General features: G+C 34.4%; 1 protein-coding gene across 3 annotated transcripts in view; it reads right to left on the bottom strand.

The window, feature by feature from the left end:
- The window catches only part of LOC145692696 (uncharacterized), a 58,906-nt gene extending 42,755 nt beyond the window's left edge, over positions 1-16,151 (bottom strand). Inside the window, exon 1 of one of the 3 annotated variants that reach the window (XM_081768094.1) lies at positions 16,030-16,151. The gene's annotated coding sequence lies outside the window, so the exon portion shown is untranslated. Of the gene's footprint in view, positions 1-15,781; positions 15,977-16,029 lie in introns of those variants that run through there. The other 2 variants (XM_081768097.1, XM_081768096.1) reach the window with 2 other exon arrangements.
- Positions 16,152-23,219: the final 7,068 nt, after the last annotated feature.

The following is a 23,219-nucleotide window of genomic DNA, read 5'->3' as shown; positions in this document are numbered from 1 at the left end:
AATCGCGAAACCCGTGAAACGAGAAACGGGAAAGGTTACAATAAAAGACTTAGTCAAAAAGATCAGGGAACAAGTCGAAGATGAAGGAAGTGAGTCCGAGTTGGATCACGTGGTAGTAAGAAAAAGTAAAGAAGAACACAAAATTAAACAAGAACCGCAGAGTGTAACGCAAATCGCGGAATTGGAGAAAAAGATCGATAAGTTGCAAATCGCATTGTCAGCAAAAACGCAAGAAGAAGAAAAACAGGATAATCAAAGTAGGAAACAAGGGAAAAATCAAAATTTTAGAAACAATCGACAATATAGAGGTAATAATAGGAATAATTACCGCGGAAATAGGAACAGATATTGGTCAAATAATAATAATAGAGGTCAAAATAACAATAGAGGAAACAATAGTTTTCATAATAGACGTGGTAATAGAGGTGAATACTGGCGAAATAATCGTGGACGTGGTCAACAAGGAAACTGGCAAAGCAGTTGTCAGAATTCTTGTTGTCAACAAAGTCACTATTCAGATAGTCATAATCAGCAAAGGTTTGTGCAAGTTGTACCTGCACAAGTGAATGGTACATATTACCAACCTGCAGGACCGAGTCATTTAAACTGAATACATCTGTAAATGAGCGAGGCACATTTACAGGTAACAGAAATGTGAGAACACGAGATGTTATTGACTCAGTAAAATTGGAGAATAATATGGTATATTTAGCAGTAGAAATAGAAAGTAGACAAATTAAAGCTTTACTTGATAGTGGATCACAAATTTCCATTATCAATGAGAAATTAGTGCCACCAAGTGCGCGAATTATTCCAAGACAAACGAAAATTAGGGGTATTACGCAGAACACGCTCGTAATCAATAAATTGGCTGTAATTAAATTTAAAATATCCAATCAGACATTTCATCAAGAGTTCAGAATAATAAAGGATTTTCCGTATCAAACGTTAATAGGAAACGATTTCTTGAGAACACAGAATTGTCAAATAGACTATGGAAACAGTAAAATCTTAGTTCAAAGGTTCGGGAGACCGACTAGAAATTATAAGAATGATCAGGAAACAAGATTAGTTTCTGATAATATCGCGATAAGTGTAAAGACAAGTCTAAAACCAAAATGGGTTCTAGGACATAGAGTGAAACTATTACCAAGAACTAGAACGACTGTTGAAGTCAATCTAGTAAATTCTTGGGCGAGTAACGAGTATCTTTTAGAGCCTGATAAGTTATTAGAGACACAGTATAATGTATTTATACTTAGGGCGATATTATCAAAAGAAAATCAGAAATTAGAGATCATTAATCCATCGAACAAGACAATAATGTTAACAAGGAATTTGAAAATTGGAGATGCGGAAGAATGTGTTAGTGAGACGGAATTGAGACAGGAAGGGTTAACAGATGATGAAATTGAGGAAGTGTTAGACGCACGGAAAAATTATGACAAGACAAGATTAAAATTTGGCGAAAAAACTAAACCTGAAATCAAAAAGAAATTGGAAAAACTTTGTTACGATTATGCAGATGTTTTTGCGTGGAGAGAAAATGAGTTAGGCAGAGTTAAAGGCGTAGAACACAAAATAGAATTGGAAACGGAAGTTCCTTTTAGAAGGCAACAGTATCCGATTCCAATTGCGATGAAAGACAAAGTTAAAGAGCAAATAAATATCCTGCTTGAACAGAACATTATCGAGGAGAGTAATAGCTCTTACAATTCACCTATGCTGTTCGTTAAAAAGCCTAATGGAGCGATAAGAGCATGTCTCGACTGTCGGATGTTGAATCGGCACGTAAAATTCCATTCCGTGGCGTTGCCGCCCATACATCAGATTCTAACATGTATGGGGGGTCATAAATTCTTCAGTGTACTTGACATCAAAAGTGCCTATCACACTGTGTCCATCTCAAAGGAGTCAAAAAAGTACACGGCGTTCAACATTCCTGGCGTGGGTGCTTACCAATATTCCAAGCTCCCCATGGGTTACGTTCAGTCTCCAGCCATTTACACGAAGATCATGTCTATGACATTAACTAACGTTAATCCGGAAGCGGTGTCATATTACATGCATGACGTATTCCTTTATGTTAACAATCAAGAAAAGATGGTGTCTGTATTGCATTATATTTTTCAAAGACTGAGAAAATATGGCTTGAAATTGTCAGTAGAAAAGTGTCACTTTATGGAGGAAAAAGTTTTAGCGTTAGGTCACATTGTAAGTGAGGCCGGATACGAAATAAGCCCAAAAGTGATACAAGCAATAAAAGCGTGTAAACCACCAACAAGCGCAAAAGAACTTAAGTCGTTCCTGGGTTTGACAAACTACGTACGGAAATTTTGCAAAGATTACGCAGAAATTTCAGCTATTTTTCAACAGTTGCTGAGGAAAAATCATAAATTCGTATGGACCGAGGAGCATCAAAACAGCTTTGAAAAATTAAAAGATGCATTGTTGAATGCACCATTATTAGGGCCATTCCGAGAAAATCTAGAGACGAGAGTGTATACAGATGCGTCGACGAAGTCAATAGGAGCAGTTCTCATGCAGAAACAAGTAAATGGAGAATGGACCCCAATTGCATATTATAGTAGGGTGTTGAGACCGAATGAAGCTAGAAGACACATAGTAGAGTTGGAAATTTTGGCAGTAGTGAGTGCCTTTAAAGCATTCAATTACTATCTATATAACAAAGAATTCGAATTATATACAGATTGTAGATGCATTAAATATTTGCAGACAACCCCTAAGTTATCACCAAAGTTATTGAGATATAGTTTAGAAATGGCACAATACCAGTATACGCCTGTGCATTGTCCGGGTGAGAAGAACCCGAGCGATGTACTGTCGAGAAATACCGATATTCAACCCACGGATGAAGATATTGATTTGGATGAATTACCAGTAAAAACCGAAGATCTGGAAGTAAACATCACATTTGACGATGACGTAGACGTAGCTGAATTTCAGAGAAAGGATTCTTTCTTCGGACCCATAATGAATGCTATTGAACATCCTGAGGTAGCAGACGAGAAAGCTGAGAGGCAAGCACGTTGGTATGTGGTAAAAGATGGAAAACTTTTCAGAACACAAAGGATGGCAAATGGAAAGAAATTTCTATTGTGCATTCCTTTTTCATTAAGGGAACAAGTGTTTAAAAACCTTCACTGTTCCATTTATGGAGGAGGACATTACTCCTATACCAAATGCTACAATCGGGCATTAAAATCTATTTACTTCCCTAATATGAAAAAGTTTTTTCAGGAAAAAGTCAGCCGATGTGTAAGCTGTCAGATACAGAAGCGTAAGGCTGGTAGGACACCATTGCATCCACAGACGTACCCAAGTTATATGCCATTCCAGCATGTAACTATGGACGAGATTGGGTTATTTAAAAGGTCTAAAAACCATCGAAATAAATATGTGATTGTGTTTGTAGATAGTGCTACACGTTATGTAATTGCTAAAGCAGTCCCTGCAATGACATCCGAGATTATAGCAGAAGTGATTTTTGAAGAGCTAATCACGAAACACGGCATTCCTGAGATTCTAGCGATGGACAGGCATAGCACCCATCGAAGCCGAGTGATGGAAGAAATGGCAGACCGTTTTGGAATGAAGTTGAACTTCGCCAACACGGATGCGCACTATAATATAGGAACATCGGAAAGAGCCATAGGATCCATACAGCAAGTCATGAAGCATTACATAGACCGTGAATTTACAAATTGGGATGGAATACTGCCTTGCATAGTATTCACCATGAACACTCAAGTTCATGACGGAACGAAACATTCGCCTTATTATTTGCTAAGAGGACGTGAACCCAGAACGTTCTTAGAACAAGATTTGGACATTCCCTGTGAGTATGTGGAGAATGATGAGCGAATAAGAACTGTCAAAGAAGCAAGGAAGGTAGCATACCAAAATTTGCAAAAACGGTTTAAGTCTCAGAAGAAGCAGATCGAGAAGAAGTTTTCTCAACCTAATTTTGACATTGGTCAAAAGGTATGGATACGTGAAATACCAAGAGCAGGCATTCCAGCTTGTTTCGGGAAAAGATTTAATACTCGTGGTGTTATAGTGGAAAAAATGAACAGTAATTCATATAAAGTAAAGTATGAGACGAAGAAAGGACAGGAAAAAGTCGACACGATTCACATTCGGCGTTTAAAACCATTTATTGTTGCGAATGATGAAGATTCTGATAAGCAAGATGATGATTCGGATTTAGACAGTGATGTCTAAAAGAAAAAAGTAAACAACGCGTGGAAAAATCCAAGAGGTTTAGTGACTCAAAGACTATATCACAAAAAAGTTAAAAAGTTTTTTTTTTGCGACGAAAAACACGAATAAAACTAAGTATATAAGTTGATTTGTTTGTTAGGGATCTGTAAACAAAATGTTTTTATCAGTGGACAGCGAGGTGGACCGCTGTTTATCAACAAAAGTCCGTGACCGAAATCAAAGGAAATTTTGGTTTCCATCTGAAAAATCCCTGAACTGGTAAACATGTTTTGGTTACAGAATTTAGAGTGATTAGGAAAATAGAGATTTTTTTAAATTAAAGATATTTCGTAAATTTGTTTGGTTTGTTAAATAATCCAAGGTACGCATACAACGTAAATAAAATAAATAAATAAATAAACATAAGTATTAACTAAATTAAAGAGTTAAAAAAATTATTAAAATAAATAAAATAAATTCAAGTAGTAATTTTAAGTTTCAATTATTTACAGTTAACACCATGTTCAAGATTTTAATTTTGGAAATACTATTGATGAGTATGGGCATAGCAGAGGAGGAACATAAACAGATAACATTAACAGAAATTGGATTAGCTTTGATGCAGAATGCATATGCCGTACATGCTACAAACATGGTGTATACCACTGTAAAGTTACACTTAAATTTTCAAGAGGCTGTGCCAGTACATGATAAGTGTACTGATGCGTATGATATTCTTAACGATTATGCTGTAAAAGAAAAAGAATTCAGACAAAACATTGTAAATTTGCTACCATGTCATTTTGTTTATGAAAATGGAAAAACTAGGTGTAATAATAGTCATAGAATAAAAGGTTTATATTTTCGTGGTTACTGGGATTATCGTCTATTGGTCTATCGACATATAATCTAATACATAATCAGCAGTTGTCTCATTCAATTGATAAATTAAATAAACACGAAAACTTATTAACAAGTGAAATTAAAAATCTAAAAGCATCATTTAATAATGAAATTTCTGTAGTCCATGGAATTGTAGTTAAAGTGCAACACGTATTGCAAGATTTTAAAAATAAAATTCAAGAGCTATATTGTTATTTACAGCAATCCCAACGCAAGATAATGGCAAACTTGTTTGCTCATCTTGTGCAGGGGAGGGTAAATAAAATAATAAACAGTATATTAAATAATCAACTAACATATCATGTATTATCTAATGCTGATGTAAAAAGATTAATAAGTCTTCATAATGTTTTGAAGAATACTATTTATAGGTCAGACATTGGGATGTTTTACCAAATGTCTAGCGTATATTTAGAAAAATATCATTATGAGGAAAATAACGTTGATTTAATATTGAAAACTCCAATAATATATGATACTAGTATTTCAATCATGTATGACATAATATCTATGGGCTACTTAATAAATAATACCAGAATATTTTACGATTTACCGAAAGCAGTTTACTTGACGGAAGGTAAATATCATTCATTAGATAAAAATAAATGCGAATTTAAAAGTTTTCTGTATTTTTGTGAAAGCATAACTATGGATAATGAAGCTAAGTGTCTAAATAATATTATTTTAAATAATTTTTTGGAAGGATGCCAGCAGAATTCTGAGAAATTTTTGGGGAATGTGATATTCAGATATACACACGCAGGTGTGATGTACTCTTCTGTTGAAAAGGAGGCGTACATGACAAAAGTGGGTGTACATCAAGAAGTTACTTCTACAAAATTGGATCAAACTAAATCTAAATCAAGTTTCATAAAGTATGATAACTTTGATAACATAATAATAGGAGAGCTGGTAATTCCAACTAAACGATTAATACAGGTTCAAAATAAACATATTAAATTAATTGGTAATTGGACGGAAAGACAAGTTAATTTTTCGTTACATACGCAGGACTTAAATAGTTTAACCGAAAAATTATTGAAATTAAAAGTCGATACATCAATCCCAGAACTGCATCTAAAAAGATTATATTATGTACGTAATACTTGGCATAATCATAGCGTTAATATCAACAACATTATTGCTATTAGTATTGTATTGTAAGCTTTATAGATCAATTCGGCAGTATAAAGTTCAAAATCCAGAATAATAATAATAATAATAATAATAATAATAATAATAATAATCATCATCAATAAGTGTTAATGAGGTAAAGCATATTATGTAAATCGATGTTGTATGTGCCTTGGGTTGTGAAAAAAAGTTTACATTTTGGGATATGAAGAAGAATGGTATTTTTGAAAAAAAAAGAAAATTCTATGTTGCAATAAAAACCTGAAAAGAATTATTTTATTAGTATATGGAACAATTGGTAACATGTAGAAATACTTACCAACAGCATGTGGTAGTCACGAGTCGAAAAGCCTAGGTAATATGATCCTAGACAAAACTAGGAGTAGACTATTCGTATTGGTGAAATGAATAAAGTTTTGAACGAGAATGGTTACGCGGTGCTAATACGACAAAACTCAGTATTTTGGTAGAGTAAGAAAAGCAGTAAACAATAAGCATAGTAAATAGAAGATCATAGATAAAAATAGATACGAGCATGTAAATAGATAATGGCTAGATTATATAACATCATATTAGTGAGATCAATAGCTCTAAGCTATGAAAGAACATCGAAAAGTAGAAAGAATTGTCTATTAGTAAAAGCTAGACAAATAGATAAATAGTGAATATTATAGATGCTAGTAACATAAAACTAGATAAGTAAGCTTACGAATGAAGAATAAAAGTCGTAAAAAGTATGAAAAAGTCCTTAAAAAGAAGTAAATATCTAAAAAGAAGAAAAGTAAAAAATAATAGATAATAGACGAGAAATAGTCAAAAGAGAATACAGTCGTAATGCATCATGTCTATAATTGTCGTTAAGTTGTATGTAAACAAGTTATTTTAAGTTAAAATCATTTTCTAAATTCAAGTTTTTTTAAAAAAAAACAAAGAGTAAAAATTATTGATTCATTATAGTTATAGAATAATCAATTGGCATATCGATTATTATTATAATAATTAAAGTATTCAGTTCATAAGTTAACTGAATATTCATGTGTAGAGAAGCAAGAAATAATAGCCGTTCGTTCTCGCTGTAGTTACTACTTACGGAGAACGTTGCGGAGGATGCAATCGCTTCTCGCAGCATGAGAGGGAGTCGTAACTATGGGTGGAGCTTACGAGTCAAGATGGCTGACCCATAGCAACAAGCCAGGCCTACACATGAGAAGCTACTCTCATTCACAGCAATTCTGATGCAATACGAATGAATTCACAGTAAATAAAGCTTTATAATGTTAAATAATGATGGAATAAACATCAATAAAGATATTAGTACCTACATATATCAGTAAAAGCAGTAGTAAAGTGTATTTAAATACATAAATATGCGCGAAAATGTAGGATTTTACGACTTTAAAAATAATAATAATAATATACGACATAAAACGAATTAAAATGTAACAAAAGTAACATTTTAGTATCCGAATAGGTTACATAACTGTTAGAACACTAGTCATTGTTCAGAATATGCATCAGTTGTGCATTTTATAGGGAATAATGAACAGATTTAGAACATTGAAACTAGGCCTATGGTAAGAAAACGTAATATATTTACGAAAAAGAACCATAGACAAAGATTTAGTAACATTAGATTTTTAAATAGAGAAAAACGGGATCTCACAACTAGTTATTTATATTTACAGGCAATATGGAGCAGAAGACTATGCTATTTACTGTAGCATTAACAACTTTAACCCTATTGGTACTAGGGACGTTTATAGTTATATTGTATTTAGTATTTAAATTACGTAAAATTAATGAGAAGAAAGAAGAGATAGGAAGAGTTGAAAATAAAAATAAGATATATGACGATGTTAACCACATAAGACACTACGATTCAACTCCAATATATGCACTGGTTAATAAAAATAACACTAGAAAACACACTAGTAACACAGAAAATAATTCAGATCACTATCCAAAGCACATAGAATTAGCACAAAGTAATTCAGATGTAGCGGGTACACAAGAGACATTCCACGACACCAAAATCCAGAGTGATGCACCAGAAATCACGAATTTATCGAATTTCGAGACCGGTGAAGCGGATGAACATTTATCCACGAACTCGAAAAGTGAAAAAGTATATTTTCTTCCGTGTGAAATCTTGATTTTGTGAACACTTTCCAAGTTTTTAACGAAAATAGTGCAGACACGATTTCACGGTCAACTGTAAGTAATGACGCGACGCAACTAAAAGGATGTTACGTGAAACAATCTCAATGTCATTGCCAAAAACTTTGCTGAATAATCAGTTTATGGCATGGAAACTACGCAGAGTTGCTAACTGTACAAATAGGAATGATACCAATAGCGAAGTGATTTTTATATTTTCAAATTTTTATTGTGTCTTAAATTCATACAACGAGATGGGACGTTGTTACTGAATATATTAGTGTACCATTAGGAGGTGAAGAGTGTATAATAAAGTATTTATGTGTTCATAATACATCAGTGGTGAAGACACTGACATTTGTGAAATAAGTGCAGTGGTAACAAATACTGTTTTGGACTTTGCTACTAAATGCAATGGAAAATTTCGAGAACGAGAGAATAAAAAGTACATATATGTGCGTTTGAGAGCGCAGGAAGTAACATATAGTTACAGATAGTTACATGCATAATACAATAGATGGCAGGAGCCGATACTTTTTATAAAGTCTCTCGCCAAGATTTTTTTAAAAAAAAGAATGAATGTAAATAAATAAATGATGTTTGACAGATTTTCTATGTATGATAAATGGTTAAATTAATATGCATATATATATAGGTGATGGACAAATATATTCAATTACTTTTGTTTGTATTTTATATCAAATATTTTTGTCAATTTCCATACAGAAATTTATTCGTGAACGCAGTTCCCTCGTTTTGAAGGGGCGGCATGTGGAGATATATGGTTTTGGAATATATTATTTTGGAGATAGAAAATCTCAGTTATTAAATGTTGTATCAAAGTATAGTCATGAAGTGTTGTCATATAGTATAAACACGTGTTTGTGTTTATTTGTTGACGTATGCCAATAATTTGTAAATGCGTTGAATGTTATTGTTGTGTATGGCTAGACGCTAAGTCGTCAGTTTGTATTCTTTGCAATGTTATGGTTGAAGAATTGAAATGTCATCAATGTGAAACTCTGTACGTAACAGTGACACACTTTGACTGTGGCATAACCGTCAGACTTGCAGAAATTTGTTGGTCTGAGAATTTGATCACGATGTAATTCGGGTGAAACCAATGTTTTACCAATAGCTGAGATAAACAGAAAATCAACGACGAGAATTCCAGAATGTCTGGAAACGGAGAATAAAAGCTTCTGGTCCGAGAGGATTTGGATCAGAAGTGGAGGATCGACAGAGAGAACCACTTGTAAGCTCATCGCAGTTTATTAGTCAACTGTAAATCCAGTCCAGGAGTAGATCTAGGAAGATCTAGCATTATCTAGTACAACCATTAACTTGGATAATGGTTATATTATAGTCGGACTCTACTGTTCGCCGACTATTTGCAGCACGAGCGATCCATTGTCATAGAACTTCAACATTCAGTCCAGGCAATCATCTATCAACAAGGTATGTGTATCTCAGCTATGTACGAATTATTCGTGACTGAATTCTTAGATGCTAACGATATGTGATCTGACGCGTTATACACAATCTACACTACCCATATTCACACTTAATATTTCGTATAATACAGATATTTAAATGCAAGTTAACTTTGTGTGGTTTTTCTCTGCTCCCGCTTCGAACCTACTCATTTCAGATGGTGAGTAGTAGCGATCTTCAAACGTCAAACATTAATTCATCCCTATGCAAATTAGGCACGACGGTTGGAGGTTGTTAATATTTTAAGCTTCAAATTCCTCGACAGAATTCGCGATCACAAGAGATTTTGAACCGAATAGTAACAAGAATTCCTTGCTTTTAACCGACATTTAATTTCTTCGTGAATACGATTTTCGTCTGTTAATATTTATTTATTTATTTATTTATTTATTTGTGACTTATTTTACGTGGCGAAGTTAAGGCTCTGTAGCCTTCTCCGAGCACTTCAAATATTGATCCTAAATATTTGAAAGTATCCACTTTATCAAAAGTATTAAAATCCAGAATGGCATAGTGAAAGAGGTTTGGACGAGAAGAAAGAGTTCCTACCCGAAAACAACAACATTGAACTGGATAAGTTGACGTATGGAGTGTGGGAGTAGAGTAGGGGAGAAATGAGGAATGGAAGTGTTCGGAATGTAGTGCTCTCAGGGTGAAAATTAGATGAGTGGGCAAAGTATCAAATGGAAGAATATTGGAAAAATAGAGTATGGTGAAGGATATTTTGAAGAGAAGAGACAGACTGATCTGAAAAGCAAAACTTTTTAATTCTTGCAAATGATGTCAAGCTACTCAGCATCATCCTCATCCTCATAGGTATTCTGCCTTTATTCGCAGGTCACTTGCCGCAGCTGAGAAGCTTCCATGCTCCACGGTCCTCCTTTAACCTTTTCGTCTTCGCGTATGATCTTTCTGTTTTAATATCATCCATTAATTGTAGTCTCCTTCGCCTTCTCTCTCTCTTTCCCGCCACCATACCCTCTAGGACGTCCCTCATGATACAATCTCTTCTTAGGCAATGTCCCAACCAGTTCCTCTTCCTCTTCCTAATAATATCTAAAAGTGTTCTTTTCTCACCCACCATTTCTAACACTCTCTCATTCGTTTTCCGCTCTACCCAACTAATTCTTTCCATTCTTCTCCACACCCACATTTCGAAGGCTTCCAGTCGATTTTCGTCACCCTTACGTAATGTCCACGTTTCCGCCCCATACAGTACAACACTCCACACGAAGCATTTTATGAGTCTTTTTCTCAACTCTTTATTCAAGGTCCCACAAAACAGACTTTTCTTCCTCCTAAAGGCTTCTTTCGCCATTCCTATCCTTGCTTTTATTCCTATTTTACTCAGCATCAGTCAACATTTAACATAGTTTGAAACAATTCAATTCTAATAATGTTTCTTGGCAGGAGCCAGAAGTGAAATGGTACACAATAGATTTGGACAGAATGTTTAGTATGGATGACATCATATAGTATGTAATAAGATAAGTCTTTCTATAAATTATAACTTGTTATATCACAACACCAATTTGCTTTTATGAATGTTTCTTATAATTTAAAAGCACATTTTTATAGATGAAATTACGGGGTTTCAAACACCATTTTTTCTTCTAAAATATTGGAAAAATATACACTTTAACTTACCATTATTATAATAAACTATTCACTTATTCAACTCACATTACCTCAGATTCGTGGCTTGTACGTGATTGTCTTCAGAATAAATTCAAATTGTCATTGAAACGATACATGCATACTACCACGGATTCGTAAATTGAGGAGAAATATGGAAGATTGGTAATTTTCCTTAAAAAAAGAGCCTTACTTAGATTTAGGCAGTGCAATGAGAGCCAAAGATTCAGATAACACCATGAAAGGTACTTAAAAATACTACATATCATATGCTGTATATTTGGTAACTTCTATTAAAATATGGTTGGTATATAGGAAGATGGAAAGTATTTTCAAATCGTATTACGACGTTTCGATAAAAGTAAAAAAAGGCATAAAAAGCCTTTATGAGGAAGCTCCTGATTCTACCTCAATTATCTTAGGTTCATAGCTTGTACATCGTAATCTTCAAAATAAAGCAAGCTTTTGAATGATAACGCATGACCATAATTTATAAATTGGGATACATTTTGGTAAATGTCTGCGATGCTCCTGAGAAAGTTTTTAGTTTTAAATTTGGATGCTTCTATCGGGCTTTTGAGATCAGGCAAATACATGAACTGTACTTTGTAAAATAATACGTGTCGTAGGCTACATATTTGCTAAATTTTATTTGTCATAGAGTTGGTAGGTACTAAGATAGAAAACTTTCCAAAGCAAGGGCAGTCAATTCTGTAGTCAATATGACTTGCAGAGAAACAGAGAGAGAGAGAGACCGACAAACTGTAACAAGTGATTCCTCACATTAAAATAAGGGAAAAAGTTCATATGGACCTGTGGGGAATAGTGCATAGTTTCAGAGCTAGGGCTTTCAAAATCGCGAAAACGCCAAATTTCAAGAGGCCCTATTTCGAATCCAAGAAACTGTGGTTAGTGGTCCTTATCAGCGTAAAGGAAGTCATGCATACGCAGTCCAAAAATGCACATTTCATTAATGTTCAATGGGTGTACAGTTGGGTGCATCGAAAAAAAAAATTTTTTCGAAATCTTGTTACCTTTAATGGCCATTTTTTCCAAATGTGGTTAAAATAACACAGAAAAAAAATCAGATCGATACCTCAATTTTTTGAGTTGCCGCGTTTAAAAAATGATGAAATCGTAGGTTTTTTTAAAGAGAATAAGTGAAATAGTTATAAGTTTATAATATGTTCCACTTACGTATTAATAATTGTTCTCTAGACAGTCCCAATATAATGTAAAAAGATTTCAGGATTCTACTTCAATTTTTTGAGTTGTTGCCATCCCTCTGTAGCTGGGGGGGGGGGGGTTGGAGTTAATGATCTTGTATATTAATGTATATTTGTAAAAATTCCACAAAAAATATTTAAACATGTTGCTGATTTTTCTGTCAAGTATCAGACACAATGGAGTCAAAAATCAATGAAATGAAATGTATTCAAGTTTTTGTATATTTGAAAAACGTATAACATTTTAAAAGTTGCAGAAAACTCGCTGTTGGAAATAACCCAGAAGTCACCACAAGGAGATGGCTGCAGTTCGAGTTCCGCTCTCCCTCCCACTCCTGGACCTACTTCAATTTGCAGATTACTGGTTCTGAAATGTTGTATTATATAATATTTACGTTCAGTTACTTATTTTTAATTTGTATTCTGATTTCTTTGTGAACTGAGGTATCCGCTCTCGAGATTTCAAAGTTGCCAAAATAAATCCATGGCGAGCGTCTGTATCACACACAGAACTAGCCGCTTCTGTCACTAATTTTATCGTGCGCTCTACTGCTTGAGTGTGGCAAGGAAAACTTGTTATTTCTTCACTTGCAACTGCGGTAATTTTTATGTTCTGTTACAGCTCATCTTTACTTAGATGTTGTGTTAGTGGTGGCTCCATCAAGAAACACTCAGACCAGTTTATCATGTCAATGTAGGTGTTTGCATCTAATTTGACTTCAGGAACTTTGAATTCTATCACATTGACAAATAAGAATAATGTTCTTTCTTTCAAAATTCTCCAACTGAGCCTTCTTATGTTCGCATCTGTGTCCGATATCATTGCCAGAAATAAATTCTCGGTGTGACCAAACCATAGATCTAGAAAATGACATAAGTTTCCATAAATGTTTAGCTCCTTGTGTGCACGATGGTTCGCTTTTAGTATAGAACAATACAGGACCATAAACATTCATTATGTAGGAAACGATAATCTTGAGGTCTCTAGTCGGATTTTCTGTTCCAATGTAAAGGCGCAAACTTCTACTACCACTTGTCACCCATCTCGCCTGATGTAGCTCTCAAGATTTTGACCAGCTAAACTTGCAGAACAATAGTCCAACGAAATAGCTTGACAAATATTCAGAAGATAGGCCTATTTTTGATCCGTGCTTAAGTTTGAAGTACTGAGGTTCTGAATCCGGTGAACAGCTACAGGTTGCAAATCAGCAAGTGATAAGGACTGGCAGTTTTGTAAAGCCATTTCAATTTATCCTTCGTATGAATTTGGTCCCGTAGTCTTACCATCGATTTCATGGATTAAATGTCTAAGCGATAGTTCATTTGTATGTAAAAGACAAATTATTGTTTGAAGTGGCTTTCCTAAATAATTTTCAATATTGGCCATGGCTCCATTTTTTCTTTCAGTATTAACTAGCGTTCCATCACAGTCTAAAACAAGTTTTGACTTGTCAAGATTTTGATCACTGAAAAATTGGGCTAACATGGTGCTGTCCCCCCTCCCTGACAATGGGCATACGTGGCCGATATACTTAGATTGTGGCTCTTGAACTAAAACGACATGTTATTCTTTCTTTAATATTCTACGTGGTATGCCATCTATTTCGTTCAGCACTAGCGTTTGATCTTGCCCTTCATCAAAATATAACCCTTTAATTTCGGAAGCCTTTAGAAAAGAAGTAGATTCTTCAGTGACAGTTTTCGTGAATGTTGTTTTTCTCCCTTTCAATATTTTTGGGATTAATAACTTTCTCTTTTTGTTGAGAAGTGACCAGGCCAACATCTTCTAAAAGTGAAGAAGCTAGGAGTGCAGTATGACGGACAAACACCTTTGACCTGGAAACCGCAGAAGCAAACGTTGGTAGTTTAAACCTCATTTGCTTGGCTGGTGGACTCGTATCTTTCTCGATTCTCGGAGATGGACGGAATGCCTTATCTGAACTCGAACTTTCTAAATCATCGTCACTATTAGAGAGATTTGCGTCTTCATTTAAAGTTCGTTCAGCTTGTTTGAAATGTTAATTTCCATGTTTTTTGGTTCTTTCGCTTCATAAGCCGTTTTTATTCACTTTTGTCTATTCCTCCTAATCCGGTTTCAGTAAGGTGCGAATGTAGGTTACATATTGTAGTATATTCCTTGCTACTTATAGTTTAAAACTAGTATAATTTAATAAATTTTAAATAATAAAGTTTAAAAAGATACTATATAGTAATGGTCTGTGCAGCAAATACTCAAGAATTATGTTAATAGATTTTCAATTTTCATACCACGTTACGTACTACGATATAAGATATGTTATCATGTTTACTATTTAGTATATCATAATGTTATTTAATATACAGTGGAACCTGGATAATTCGAACTTCTGTAATTCGAAAACCTCTTTATTTCGAATTTTTCTCTTGGTCCCTAGAAGAGGCCAACCATTTACATAAACTTTTCTAATTCGAATTTTTGTATAATTCGAATCTTTCTACTGGTCCCTTGAGGTTCGAATTATCCAGGTTCCACTGTATTTTAAATTTTCTTATAACTTTAAATATTACAATTGAAATAAATTTATTATTACACTGGAAACCTTGAACACCAGCTAAATTCCACTCTTTATTCTAGATGAATTTCAAACAAAAGAAAAATGTATTATTTTGTGTCAGACAAGACAGACGTCTCTTCGTTTTTTTAATTGGCAATTTTGTCGAAAGTTATTGTGTAACTAACTGAAAACGAAATACAACTGCATTCAGTTGCCTATAAAAATAGAAAGAATTTACTATTTTCACTTATGTCATATTATACTTATCGGTCCCATCTTCTTAAGAAAATATGAACATTGCATAGGAAGGTAAAGTATTGGTACGAATATCAAAATGTGTATATATTCAGTTAATTACCTAGAAAACTGTTAAGTATTTCATTTGATTATCAGCCAATGGTTTTGTATAATCACATTCTAAAATTTATCACACCACTACTTAAAAAAAGAACAATTAACTTAAAATAAACTTACACTTACTCAATTTATCTGTTCAAGTGATAGATAGAATAACAATTTGAAATAACAAAACAAAAGCTCGTTCGAGATAGAAACGCTTTTCCTCTCTTGTACAAAAGAACTGAATCTCAAGCCAAAAGAAGAATGCTTCGAAAATTAAAACTGATAGAAACCTCAATATGATCGTCATTTAAGTTTGATTCAATTTTCTTTTGTCTTTTTAAGTGTGAGTTTGTAAGAGAATAAGTTTTTGACATGCTTACTTCATAAAATAGTTGACTCGCTTTTAGCAGATTCTGGGATAAGTTACATAATATAGAGAAAATAAGTTCAACATAAACTATGTGTAAATTCAATACATTTTGAAAGAAATGTTACATAGTTTAGTAAACATATTTTGTTTTCGTTTGGATACAATGAAAGCGTTACTGGTAAAGAAACTCCAAATGTAAATATTAGTTTTATAGATAAGGAGTGAAAATGTTAATTCGTACCAGGACAGTAGATTACCTAGACCAGAGTTTCATTTCTCTATACTAGTCTTGTAATACTAGTTCAAAAGTTCTTCAAATTAAACTTTTTACTAGTAATTTATCATAAAAGTATGACAAATTAGAGACATTAGCATTAGTATTTAGAAATGGGTTTTTATTATTATTCTAGTGTTTCTTCTTTCTGATAATTTATGACTTGTAAAAAACAAGTTAGCAGTGTTTGAGAAATAGACTCCAGAAGTCACATTGTTTATCCTGAAATCGGCAACTTTTAATAGAGATCGAAAATCTCACGAACTGTTGAAAATCAATATTGTGACGAATATAACTTTTAGATTTAAATATCTAGTGTATGTTGTAACTTGTTCTCTTTCAGCTACGTTATGGGTGGCTGGCCATGGTAGATCGAGACGAAACAATCTTTTTTTTTGTTAGTAAAAATATATATGTTTGTAAACTTTATAACAACTAATTGTGTTTAACAAAATGTTCAAAAAAGATAAGTAGAGAATACATTGTTAACTATTTATTAAATACTCCCTGTTAATGCACAAATGTGTTATGATGAATGCAAAAATGTGATGTTACATTTAAACAGTAGAAAAGAAACATTTAGAAACATTTAGAAAGTAAATACACTTTTTAGATTAAACACTTTTTATTAAGAAATGATTAACTGATATATAGATTCAACATTCAGTGAAATGAAACATTTAGAAAGTAAATACACTTTTTAGATTAAACACTTTTTATTAAGAAATGATTAACTGATATATAGATTCAATATTCGTTTTCTAAAGATTATAACGTCAAAAGAAAAACTATTGTCCAGGAACTGTTATATATAAAACAATTCTTCTCAGAGTATAAACACCTCATCCAGTTCCTTGCCAGGTGGTAAAGTGCCAAGGACCGACGAGACGTTACCACGTTGTATAGAAACGGGTATGCGCTGTATTAGATAAGATGTGGAGCGAACTTCGCTGGAAACACAAAAAATGCGTCTTCCTACCTCCCTAATGAATTCAAGACTTCTTGCACCTCAAGCACCAATGGTTTCAATAGCGATTGGAGTGAAAACAAACTTTTCGAGAAGGTTGTTGTATTTGCTTTCCTTTTCAGCTTCTCTGCTATTAGCAACAGCTCCAGCGTTCATTACTGACAGAGGAAGACTTGAATGAGCGTATGTATCAGCGCATGTGAAGTCCCACAATAAACATTTACCTCTCATCCATGGAACCAGTGTCATCCCATCCGGTCGCTTTCCATCCGAACGACAGCAACCAGAAGGTTCCCGTATTGAAGGAATTCCAGCTGTGTTGAGGGCTCGTAGTACTGTATCATTTACAGAGGAATGTCGGGCGAATCTACCAGCGCTCTTCATGCATGAAAGGCCATGCAGGCCACGTTGGTTAACCTCATCCCCACAAGCTGGACAGCGATGAGGCTCACAAACTGCTAAGCCTAAACGTAAGGCTACATCAATTCGAAAACTTTCATTTGACAAATGAAGGCCTAAAGGCGGAGAAGGTATCGCCATCAACCATGCACCCGCTTCGGGAGACGAGACAGCAAAGAAGCCTGGCTTTATCTTCCGGAACAACAACAGATTGTAACAAATGATTATGTAATTGACACGCAATTGGTGTATACCAAGATGACTGATAACACTTTTTGCTCATCTCCGGAAGGTTTGTATCTGCTAAGCTTGCCCACTTATTACAGCCTTCTTGAACTGAACCATCTGGGTCCAAACAATAACCCTGTGGAAGGAGAGCTTCGATTAAACGCAGAGATCCGCTAAGAATGTAGGAATCGCCATATCCACAGCTCGTCCAATACCAAGTCCGCCCAAGCCAACAGGTAAACATGCTTGTGTCCAAGAGTCGTCATTTAAAGAGCAGTTCAGAATTGATTCAAGACCAGTTTTCAGAACAGTATCATATTTTCCCAGCAAAGAACTCTCATGCCAAGATGGAAAACATCGTAAAAAATAGGTTAAGCGAGGGATTGATAAAGATGCTCGTAAAAGGAAAAAGGCTGAATGGGCTGAAATTAAGGGGAGTCGAGACAAGAACAATTCTAAAGTAGATATTTTATTCAATAGCACGTTAGTGAGTGCTTCCGACGTGAGAGCAGCACCTAGAAGACAAGCATTCTGAATTGTTAGAAGGCGTATGCCTGGTGCAGCCTCATTAAATCTTTTAAAGATTTCGTCGAATGCAGTTTCATCTGTTCCAAGGCAACCAACCTCTATTATATTATCCTCTATTTTCTAAAGATTTATATTATATTAACCTAAATAGGTAAATCAGCTAATGTTTGACGTAACACAAAATATTGCATTTACCTCAATTATTCAGTAAACTCGTATGTTACTAAAAATTCTGTTTCAAGAATTTTTTGTAATATGAAATATTTGGATTATTACTAATTTTTCACAATAAATTGACACTATTTTTGCTTTTCCATATATATATATATATATATATATATATATATATATATATATATATATATATATATATATATATATTTTAACAGGACATCAAATTTAATATTCACAAAGGAACATACTTTTCGCTATTTCTAGTGGTTATGAACTCGCTTTGACTTTCAAAACATTTAACGAGAGAGCAAAATAACAGGGACTGACCATTTCTAACTATTCGCTTCAAATGATGACTCCGTGACTGTAGCTAGGATGTTTCGGAAAAGCTCCGCAACTGGCGCTCAACTTAAATAAATATTTTCAGGTTACATACCTAACAGGTTACAATTTTTAATTCTAAATGTGTGTAAAAAATTTCTGCAGATAAAAATGTCTAAGACTCCCATTCTGAGTCAGGTAGGACATGTAAAAATACCTTTAATTTATGAAATATACGAATCAAATATTATGCAATGCAAGTTGAATGGACATTCGATATTAGCAATAAAGAGAGGAAAGCACAAAATACTTGGTTATAATATGGTGATACCTCTCCTCCATCCCTCCATCTCGACGACTGTTAAACGACGAAGTCTGTCAAATGTCCAAAATATGTTTGAAAACGGAACTTATTTTTATTTCTTCCGTTATTACTACTTCCAACCTTTGTGCCAGTGAGCTTACATATGTTGTACGAAATAGAAAGAAAAATTGAAGTCGGGGAAATTGACTTTCCAGTCGACATGTGCGGATATCGAACAGACAACAACAGACCAACCTTGTTGCTATACTTGAAGGCATCCCTTGAAAATGTCACGCATTAGACTGTCTTTACTAAAGACATTCTTTGTGTACTTAATAAAGCTTTACATGTGATTAGCAATAAGTACATTATGAAGAAAAACATGAAGTAAAACATAATGCTGATTGTGGAAGGCAAGCTTAACTGTTGTTATTTCAGCAGGGAATTCCAAAGATAAGGAACAATCACTAACTTCTGACCTGTTGTGATCCCTGACGAAGGAATAACTATCTTAATTGTCATTCATTGAACCGTGCACATACAACAAATTTGAATGACGGAATTGTAGCAACACTTTGAGTTTTCGCTGGAAGTACTAAGTACTTGAGTGCCTTTTGAAATATGAACAGAACCAAAAACAGACATGGTAGAAGACGACATAAAGAAAAAATTGAGAAAAAATCGTATACGATGAGTCTATTATAAGAACGAAAGCATCATGGGAACCTTATCTGAACATTTGCTGCGTACCTATCGTAAATTTGGTCACCTCCCTATAGAAACTTCTGTTATAGTTTAATAGAAATCTCCCATGTCAATATGTTAACGGTGGTTTGCTTTGATTCTGTATTAAGGACAGTAATAGGGCTAGTGAAAAGAACACCAGTAGCATGTGGATCACCTAGGTTATTAAAATTATAAAATTGCTTCAAAACAAGAAAAGACAAGTAAACCACGCAACTATGGTCTGATTTGAAGTGAAAAAGACTGCGGGATAATCGTAGCGGAATATAACGATGAGAATCTCAAGTATGATGGAATTGTACACGAAGTAACTATAAACTAAAGAAAAGGATATTTAATGATTGGAATATGTGATGTCACGTTAAGGTTAATCAAAGATTAAACTCAGGAATCGGACAGCATCAAGAAACAAGAGGCCAGCGCCACCAAGATACAACGAAGGATCAAGAAGCCACGTTCTCAGGCGGAAAAAGTGAAAACATAAAACATATCCTGAAAAATAGTTAGTTGATTTTGTTTGAAAGATGTTGCTTATAATAATTAATAGCAGTCATAGTATTATTTTTAAATTTGTCAATGTAAAAATTACTGAGATTGTTTGGAAGTTTCAAAACATAAATCTCAATAAGAGATTTAATATATTGGCTGAACTTTTCAGGCATCCACGATTTTAGTCTTTTTCTAAATGATTCTAAATAATTTTTTTTTTGTAGGAGTGGGTACATGGTCCTTTTAGAATTAAATTTTCGGTTTATTTTGATCTTATTTTTTATTTATTTTATTTGTTAATAGATGAAACTATGGTAACCGTAGTACATTGGAAACAAATAACGATAGAAGATTATAATCATTCTATCATCCTAGCGTTTCTAGCTCTCCTCTGTGATATAATGGTTAACTCGGCATTTTATGAGTACAAAGTTCCGGATTCGTTTCCCAGTAGGAGAACTTTGAAAGAACTTCAGTGATTTGGACTTAAGTTTGAATTAAGTAAGTCCATGTACCATATAAGAAGCAAACATCATATTTTCCTGTTAGTACTAAGGAGAAGTGATAAAAGACTTTAGTCAAATAGTTCTACCACAGAGCTAATATCCAGACCATAAAATGCCTATCCGATTTGTCATAAGAACCACACTGTGTCACATGATCAGGTAAAAAGCCACGTTGCGTGCTAAAGAGACTGTGGAGATTCATACTCTTAGATACTCTTAGATAGCAGTTCATACTCTTAGATAGCAGTACTAAGGTAGAATTTGTTTTCTTTTTCACTAGTCTGGAGAATAAAGACTTTCGTCAATTCCCTTATCAGATGAACTTATGCTTCAGAGTCTGCGACATTAATCCAATTAATAAACGATGAGGCACTTCTGAAAACGACCGATGGGATTTTTCAAGATCCATGTTTTACTTTAAACATTTTATAGCACAATAATAGAATAGTATGGTTATATATAAACAATTATTTTGAACGATAACGAATACACATTAATATTTCAACAGAAAATAGGTAAAATAAAGATTTTATATTCGTTGCCTTTTAGAAAGTCTTATGACAACATTTATTCCAATTATCTTCACACCTCAAGAAAGTAAGAATATATGCCAGTTTACATAAAATTTTAGTAATTAGTAATATCTTATCCATGTAATGTGGAATCCTGTCACAACGGCATGGCGCGTCCTCAGGTTGCAGATCGAGGAGAAGGCCTCTAGATAGAGGTTAGCTGCGAATATACTGAACAAGCAGTTGCGGATAGATGACAAGGGATGATTTCCAAGCTTTAAGATTTGGCATGAGGCTAACAACTTCAACCTGTAAAAACTGTACTTGTTCAGAATGATTCCCAGAAACCTCGCACCAGCACTGATAACTTAACATGATGAAAAAAAAAAAAAAAAAAAAAAAAAAAAAAAAAAAAAAAATGCTAGGGTGTGTGTAACACAGCACATACATCACATATGATGTTGCAAATGCAATACTACAATGCATGTTTCGTTGAATGCAATATTATTCAAACTTTACTCATAGATATTCCGTACTGCTAGCTAGTGTGTTCCACTCGTCCGCATACCATGTATTCAATTACAATGTGCACATAGGAGATATTTTTACATTAGCAATACGTTGTACGATGATATATAAATGCAACTTTATGGAGCATAACCTTATGCTAAAATTAGCACTATTTATGATTTACTTAAGGTTTACTGTAGGACAGCTTCCACCAGATGCCTAGGTTGTATTTTTGTCTTAGAACGCATACATCCGCGTAATTTGCTTGGCACCAATTCTTTACTTCTAATTTGTACTTAGATATACCATTCTCGACCAGTCTCGAGCTTCTCTACATAGATATTTGAAGTCTAGATCTGGACTTGACACGCCTGGTGTGTGGTTTTGGGAAAAAAGGTTGTTTTGAGATTTCATATGTGCCTTTTATATATTTTTATTTTCCCGTGTTAATCCGCGCCGGTCATTTATACCTAAAAAAACACAACATATTTATTCACTCACCTCATATTTATTCATTGTTATTTTTAGCTCCCTCTTGATTCTCGGCTTCAAAGAAAAGTCTGAGTTTTACGTCCCACGGTTATGCCGGCTAGGCTAAAGGAGATGATGATGATGAGAAATGAATGAAATGATGGAATGAAGAAAGTGGAAGTAACGGGAGAATCCCAAGGAAACCCACGCACACAGTGTTTTTCCACCACAAAGTTTACTTGGCGGGGGTTCTCAGCTTCCAGTTGATAGCTCTGTTGCTACATAGATATTGTAATGTACCACGTGCTTGTGTTTATAAACATTACACGTGCTCCTGTTTGTAAACAACAACTACATGTATTTTACGATGGAGTACTACAGAAGCAGATGACCAGCGCCACCTACAAGTCACATGACGGCAAGGTAATAGCAGCACCATCACCGCCCAGAGAGCCTATATAACGAAGGGTATTCAACGGACAGACACCAGTCTGCGATTGGTCACCCCTTCTATAACTTACCTGGAGCGATAGGAGAAACCCAACCTAAAAGCCACTAGTATGTTACGGAGCTCTAGGGGCTTCCCTTCCTCCCGCCTTAGCTTGCACAAATCTCTGCTGGAATCCCAACCTCAGTTGTTTGGCCTGCTTCGTTGCTCTGTGACTCGTAACCCTCACTGCTTGCATCGGAGCATTGAGGTTTCCTACTCCACTCAGCTTAGCTTATTCGGGTGCTCATAGGTCCTATTCTATAGGCTGTACGGTCTTGGGCTA

The sequence above is a fragment of the Thermobia domestica genome, chromosome 8, assembly GCF_964235325.1.
Source record: "Thermobia domestica chromosome 8, izTheDome1.hap1.1, whole genome shotgun sequence".
NCBI lineage: Eukaryota > Metazoa > Arthropoda > Insecta > Zygentoma > Lepismatidae > Thermobia > Thermobia domestica.
This window is presented reverse-complemented; position numbering and strand designations above follow the sequence as displayed.